Source organism: Thalassophryne amazonica, chromosome 7 (assembly GCF_902500255.1).
Source record: "Thalassophryne amazonica chromosome 7, fThaAma1.1, whole genome shotgun sequence".
NCBI classification, from domain to species: domain Eukaryota; kingdom Metazoa; phylum Chordata; class Actinopteri; order Batrachoidiformes; family Batrachoididae; genus Thalassophryne; species Thalassophryne amazonica.
In genome coordinates, this window is record NC_047109.1 from 75,814,600 (window position 1) to 75,822,536 (window position 7,937).

Sequence of the window (7,937 nt, forward strand, 5' to 3'; positions counted from 1 at the left end):
GTAAGTACAGTGAGGCAAATGAGTATTTAATCCACTATCGATTTTGCAAGTTCTCCCACCTACAAAGAATGTAGACGTCTGTAATTTTTATTGTAGGTACACTTCAACTGTGAGAGACAGAATCTAAAAAAACTAAATGAGAAAATAATTATATGATTTTTAAATAATTAATTTGCATTTGATTGCATGAAATAAGTATTTGATCACCTACTAACTACCACCTACCATCATCACCAACCAGCAAGAATTCTGTCTCTCGCAGACCTGTTAATTTTTCTTTAAGAAGCCCTCTTATTCTGCACTCTTTACCTGTATTAATTGCACCTGTTTGAACTCGTTACCTGGATAAAAGACACCTGTTCACACACTCCAACCTATCCACCATGGCCAAGACCAAAGAGCTGTCTAAGGACACCAGGGACAAAATTGTAGACCTGCACAAAGCTGGGATGGGGTACAGGACAGCAGGCAAGCAGCTTGGTAGAAGACAACAACTGTTGCCGAAATGATTAGAAAATAGAAGAAACACAAGATCCATCTTCCTCTGTCTGGGGCTTCATGAAAGATCTCACCTCATGGGGTAAGGATGATTCTGAGAAAGCCCATAACTACAGGTTAGGAGCTGGTCAATGACCTAAAGAGACCTGAGACCACAGTCATAATAATTACATTAGTAACGCATGACGCCGTCATGGTTTAAAATCCTGCAGGGCAGCAAGGTCCCCCTGCTCACGCCAGCACATGTCCAGGCCTGTTTGAAGTTCACCAGTGACGATCTGGATGATCTAGAGGGGGCATGGGAGAAGGTCATGTGGTCAGATGAGACCAGAATAGAGCGTTTTTCGAATCAACTCCACTTGCCGTGTTTGGAGGATGAGAACAACCCCAAGAAAACCATCCCAAATGTGAAGCATGGAGGTGGAAACATAATTTTGGGGTGCTTTTCTGCAAAGAGGACAGGACGACTGCTGTTGTGTGGGCTGCCAGAAGAGGAGGTACTGCTGGCCCACCACCACAAGGCGCCCTGCCTGAAGTGCGGGCTTCAGGCACGAGAGGGCGCTGCCGCCTCAGGAACAAGCCGTGGTGACAGCTGTCACTAATCATCCAATCCACATCTGGTATAAAAGCAGGAAGACACCTCCACCAAATTGCCGAGATATCATCTTCATCTGGAGGTAATACTCTCAGCCCTTTTGTGAGATCTATAAATCTATTATTGTGAGTGTTTGCAGGAGAACCGGTCGTTTTTGCGGAGGCTGTGCAAGACGGCGCTCCTTTTCAGCTGAGACCGCTGCAACGCGCTGAGTGAGAGGTGGAGGTGGCATTCCCACCATTGTTACTGGGTGTTCACACACCCACCCTTTGACTGTCTTTTGCTTTCTGCCAGCAGTACCAGATCCGACACTCCGGGAAAGTGGCCACCTGGGGACTCCGGAACTTGGCGGCTCCAGTATTCCTCGGGTTCGGGTGGCGGTGGAAATCGTGTGGTTCCGGTTCGTTTCCAGACGGGCGTCTCCTATCGTCCTGCCCACACGACACCTTTATTAATTGACTGTTGCACATTCTGATTCTGCTGTATTTGGTTGTGACATTCACACCAGTAAAGTGTTATAATTTGACTCCTTCCATTGTCCGTTCATTTACGCCCCCTGTTGTGGGTCCGTGTCACTACACTTTCCCAACAGACTGCACCGTATTGAAGGGAGGATGGATGGGGTCATGTATTGTGAGATTTTGACAAACAACCTCTTTCTCTCAGTAAGAGCATTGAAGATGGGTCATGGCTGGGTCTTCCAGCATGACAATGACCCTAAACACACAGCCAGGGCAACTAAGGAGGGGCTCTGTAAGAAGCATTTCAAGGTCCTGGAGTGTCCTGGCCAGTCTCCAGACCTGAACTCAATAGAAAATTTTTGGAGGGAGCTGAAACTCCACACCTGAAAGATCTGGAGAAGATCTGTATGGAGGAGTGGACCAAAATCCCTGCTGCAGTGTGTGAAATCCTGGTGAAAAACTACAGGAAAAGTTTGACCTCTGTAATTGCAAACAAAGGTTTCTGTACCCAGTATTAAGGTCTGTTTTTCTATTGTATCAAATACTTATCTCATGCAATAAAATGCAAATTAATTATTTAAAAATCATACAATGTGATTTTTTTTTTTTTTTTTTTTTTTTTTTATAGATTCTGTCTCTCACAGTTGAAGTGTACCTACGATAAAAATTACAGACCTCTCCATTTTTTTGTAGGTGGGAAAACTTGCAAAATCAAAATCAAATAGTTATAGGCTGCATTTCTATAGTGCTTTACCATCTGGAGGAGATGCTCAAAGTGCTTTACAATGATGCCTCACATTCACCCATTCCAGCACCATTGTCAGTTTGCTGTCATGCAAGGCACTCAACTGTACACCAGGAACAACTTGGACCTTGCCCAAATGCCCTTATAGTGTAGGCTCATTTGTCATGATTTTTTTTTTTTTTGGCAAACACAAAAACACACCTGATACTGTTAAAATATAATTTAAACATAAAAATGGACTGTCATTTTTGTTTGCAATAAAATGCAAATTATTTAAAAATCATACAATGTCATATTTTGAATTTTTTTTTTTTTTAGATTCCATCCCTCACAGTTGAATTGTATCTAAGAATGACAGACCTCTACATTCTTTGTAGGTGGGAAAACTTGCACAATCAACAGTGGATCAAATACTTATTTGTTTCACTGTATATTAGCCAACATGGCAGAGTCTTCCTCGAACAAGAAGTCAAAAACTGTGAATTGGCTTAATTTGCCAGCTGAGCAGCAAACAAACAGATTATACAAACTACTAGCGCATTGCCTGTGGGGATCCACAGGCTCTAGATTGGGTAGTGTTTATAAAATAGGTAGCTGTCATTTTTCAAGGATGGTAATAAATTAGGCAGTTTCTATAATTAGTTGTAATAGAGTCCTAATGACCTTAGGACTCAACAGTTTTTAGAAGAAGAACTCAACCCTTTTATATCCTGTTAATTGCATAAAGTAATTATGTAACATGACGATTCCCTTGGTGTCCTTGTGTCAGAAAACCTTGTAATTATAAGAGGGAAGCGACACACAGCAGCACAAAGCTCGCTTGTGGTACAGGAAGATACAAACAGGAAGTGCCATATTTTGAGTCCACAGTGAAACAGGAAATATGTCAAACGTTTCCTGGATCAACACTTTCTGGATTGGCAGATGAGATCTCATGGAATCTTGTGGGAACTCAGTGGCAAGTTCACACTGAAACAGGAAGTGCCAAATTTTGAGTCCACAGTGAAACAGGAAATGTCAAACACTTCCTGGATTGACACTTTCTGGATTGGCAGATGAGATCTTGTGGAATCTCACGGGAACTCAGTGGCAAGTTCACATTGAAACAGGAAGTGCCAATTTTTTTTCAAAACTTTATTTCAACAAATACAACAAACAAACGAACAAAAAACACAAGGCAAAGATTGTACAGGGTTCAATGCTATTCATATAAATTTCAAAGTCCATATAAAAGATAGAGAATATTGTTTTTTTTTTTTTTTGAGAATTTGCATTTGTGTATGTAAAACTTTACCATAATAATGAGTAGATTAATAATATAAACTTCATTTTCTGTTGTGCTGTCTTTTGTGAAGAAACCGAAAATAATATGTTCATAAAACATTCTAAAGTCTTTATAAAAGTGGGTTGTTATAAAATGGGTAATGTCCTTCCAAAAGTTCTTAGTAAATGAGCAATGCCAAAAAAGATGTGATACAGTTTCTGGGAGAGAGGAACAAAATGAACAATATGTATCTATATCTTTTTTAAATCTGCTCAAGAAATGCTTTGCAGGGTAGAATTTGTGAATAATTTTGAAAGAGATTTCTTTAGTTGTGTTTGTTATGAAATATTTATGAGGTAATGCCCAATTTTTTCTCCAGTTAACATTGCAAGCAAATTGACTCCAGTAGAAAATGACGAGGTTTCACAGCAATTGCACGTTGAAAAAGAGATCGTATAGCTTTGTTATTTTTACGTGATGAAGAAAAACATATTTTTCCACAGGAGGTTTCACTTAATTTTGGGGGGAAAACCAGACTTTGATAAGAAGAACCTCTGCATAGCATTTTAGCACCACTAGGAATAGCTTTTAAGACCGTATTAAACTCAGCTTGTGATACAGGTACTTTATAAGTTGACACAAACATGTTATATGTCTTAAAATTCCCATCTGGTGTTATCAATTGTTTCACCAAAATAATGTTATTTTCAAACCACACTTTTAGAAAAATGCTCTTATTCTTGTTTAAGATATCACAATTGTTCCATATATAATAACGCTGAGGAGAAAAATTATGTTTATAAATCAGACACCATGCTAATAGGACCTGCTTGTGAAAGTTTGATAGTTTTAGAGGAATTTTGCTTATTTTAAAATTACATAAGAGTCAAAATTGTAGGCCTCCAATTTGATCAAAAATATACTTTGGAATAAGGTTCCACATGGAAGTGCCATTTGTTATAAAGTTTTTTAGCGATTTAATTTTAAGGACATTATTTAAAGTTGAGAAGTCTAAAAAGTCAAGTCCTCCATTTTTAGAAGAATTAATAACTGTAGATTTCCTTATATAATGTATTTTGTTTCTCCAAAGAAAATTGAAAAGTAACTGGTCTATCTTTTTAGCAAATTTGTTATCAAGAGAAAGTGAGGATGCAACGTAAACAAGCCTTTTTGAGTCCACAGTGAAACAGGAAATGTCAAACACTTCCTGGCATGGGTGGAGCTGGTTTGCACTGGACTTCCCTGAAATCTGATTGGACACCCCAGGTGCCACCTGGATGATTGACATAGCACAGCACCACACACTTGGTTGAAAAGAGCCATTTTGAAATTGGTGACACATATTGACTGCTATGTCCATCCTGTACAGTAGCTGGTGCTGTGTTCCACAAAAAAGTTCTAATCCACCTTAGCAGAAGAAGAAAAATGTTTGGGTCAGTTTTGAATTTGAACACATCATCTGAACCACAGACTCCTAGTTATATTGGTGAGTAAACAGCTGCTTTCTAATCTCTAAAATGATCTTCCTTAAAGTCAAATTGATATCAAGTCTCTACAACATGGTATGAATTTAATTAAAAATATAAAATACAGCTTCCTGATGGAGTGGTGTAGAGGAGGTTTTTCTTTAAAGGAAGACCTGAAAGTTCAGCTGATTTGGCCATATTGTGCAGCTCTACTGTGAAGTAGCTGAAAAGTTACAATCTGAATTTACATCAATGTAAAAAATGCTTAAAGTGGAAGGGAGTTAAGAGGGGCGTAGTTGGCGGCGGCGGGGGGGGGGGGGGGGGGGGTGTTAGGGTTAGATTGTTAGCCATGCATATGCTCCTCAGAAGCATTTACTGAAAAAAAAGTTTGAAGGACCTAAATTACATGGTGAGGACACTTTTCCATGTAAATAAAGGTGATGCTTAAAATGGCGGTGATTAAGAGGGCTGTAGTTTGGGGCAGAAGATTTTTGCCATGCATATGCTTCCAGCATATATACTGAAAATAAAGTGTGACGGACGTAAATGAGATAGTGAAGACTTTTTCCAGGCATGTGAGAATGCAAATAAATGCAAATAAAGAAAATGCTTAAAGTGGCAGGGGGTTAAGAGGACCGTAGTTGGGGGTCTGGGGGAGCAAAGCCTCCCAGAAGCTGAAGATTTTTAGCCATGCTAATGCTCTCCAGAAGCATTTACTGAAAACAGTCTGAAGGACCTAAATGACATGGTGAGATGCTGAAGAGCTTCGCTCATTTATTTCCGTGACATATACATATTATCTTGTGTATTTGAAAATATACTCGTATTACATTATTGCTAAACAGAGGCCATTTTGGATGCCCTCATGGATTTCAGACCCTTAGAATGTGAACTTTTTTTTTTTGAATGGAATTAAATTGAAGGATGGTTATGCTGTATACAAGAAGAAGAAGAAGCAGAATACCAAGAACACAGTCAACACAGATGCTAAACCAAGAGCAAAAGCTGAGACATTGGTGTGGTCCAACGACAAACTTGAACTTCTGATTTCGAGTCACAATCCAAATGTGCTGATGTAATGGACACATTGTCGGCACAGTATCCGAGACACCCGGCAGAGAAAGCTTTTCCACATGATGGTAGAGAGGTGTGGCTATGATCATCATTTCACAAAAGTTGTGTATTGATTGTGCACATGAAAACACAAAGGCAGTGTTGTGACATTTATCCACTCCATTTTCAACAAGTATCATTTTTGGGCTCAGAAAACAGCTGTTCCATGTGGATGAAATGCTGATACAATAAAAAACTTTCACAGATACACCTGAACTCATCTCTGTATGGACAGGCCCTTAACTAGTTGTGATCTGCTGCTTGAGAAGAGTGACATTTTAAAATGTAGGAACAACAGTTCAGCCGTTTCGTGATGGCACAGCCCGATCCTTTTGTCGGAATTATCATACAATTTAGCTGTACTCACTCATTCCATTACAATTTCATTATCATTTTCTCAAACTGCAATATTGTGATGGACAGGAACAGGTAAAAATCACAGCGATTGATTACTACAGATTATTATTGTTATTTTTTAGTTTTTTTTTGTTGCCAAGTAAAATAAACACATACAATGATTTTAAATAAAAATCTAATCATTTATTTTACAAATTTGCACAATTACAGAATAGCAGTAAACACTCATACCAGTAAAGTAATGTGTGAAGGCTGACGCACACACGCACACACAGCATTTTATACAGTGTATACCTGATGTACATATTAACACAGCACACAAATTTTACAGACACACAAAACCATTACGCCTCCTTCCTTCAAGTGAAAGTCAGATCAGATCGTGTCCATCTTACCTGTTTCACACATTCACCACACTGTTAACGGCTCAATGTCCAACTCTCACAGTCAATCAAAGAGGTGATATGTGAGCTCTGTACAAATGTGGCGTCTTCATCACAGAGATTCTCGTGTTTGCAGCTGAGGTGAAATTTGTAACATAACAGCTGAGAAGTGAGAGTGAGTCATACAAGCATTCTGCACTGAGATGATGGATATGTCCACCAAAACTTAAGGTTACTTATTTTGTAACCATCTACCTCTGATAATATGAGCGGAATGTCTCACTGTAGAGAACGCTTCAAGAATGATGAGCAGAAGTCTGTATATCATTACTGGCAGTCACAATGCTCATGTCAAAGCGGAGTAACACCCCTCTGTAGAAAGGGCAGGCAAAATGGAAATGGAGGTGCACTTATCTTCATGGAAGATAAGTGCACCTCTTTCTCACTTCATGCAAAGACACTGATCTGGTGAGACATCTCACTCCCCTTACCACAGAATGGGGTTACAGAATAGGTAACCTGCTGACGTTCTCTATTAAATGGTCATTTTGGTGTCTTTCTATGGGGATATGCAGACTCTCATACTGCCAGTTAAGATATACCACCACTGAGTTTTTTGTAGGTTTTGACACCAGTGAGGCTACTAAATGTGTACTTATGAATTCAATGATACAAAGAATGTATGTGGATGATTTTTCACACTGTGACGGCAGTTTCCCTGTTCTACCACTAAATCCTGTAGGTAAGCATGGTCGAAGCTGTGTGCTTATTTATACACATTTATAAGTATAACTACAAGTTTGTAAATTCCATAATTTGCATAAAATGTTCCTCTGCATGGTTTCAGCATCAATCTGTGCATATGAACACTTGATAAACAGGGGTCCAAAAAGTTGGACGTTCTTCTGAGGATAATGTTGAGGACCGTTCCCTATAGTGAGACACCAAAACAAATGTTTGAAAACAACAAAACTAAAAAACCCATCAAACATAATTTCTCAAAGAGGAAAACACCATAGAGTTTTGTGACGTACCTGAACAATAGTTAAATGTTC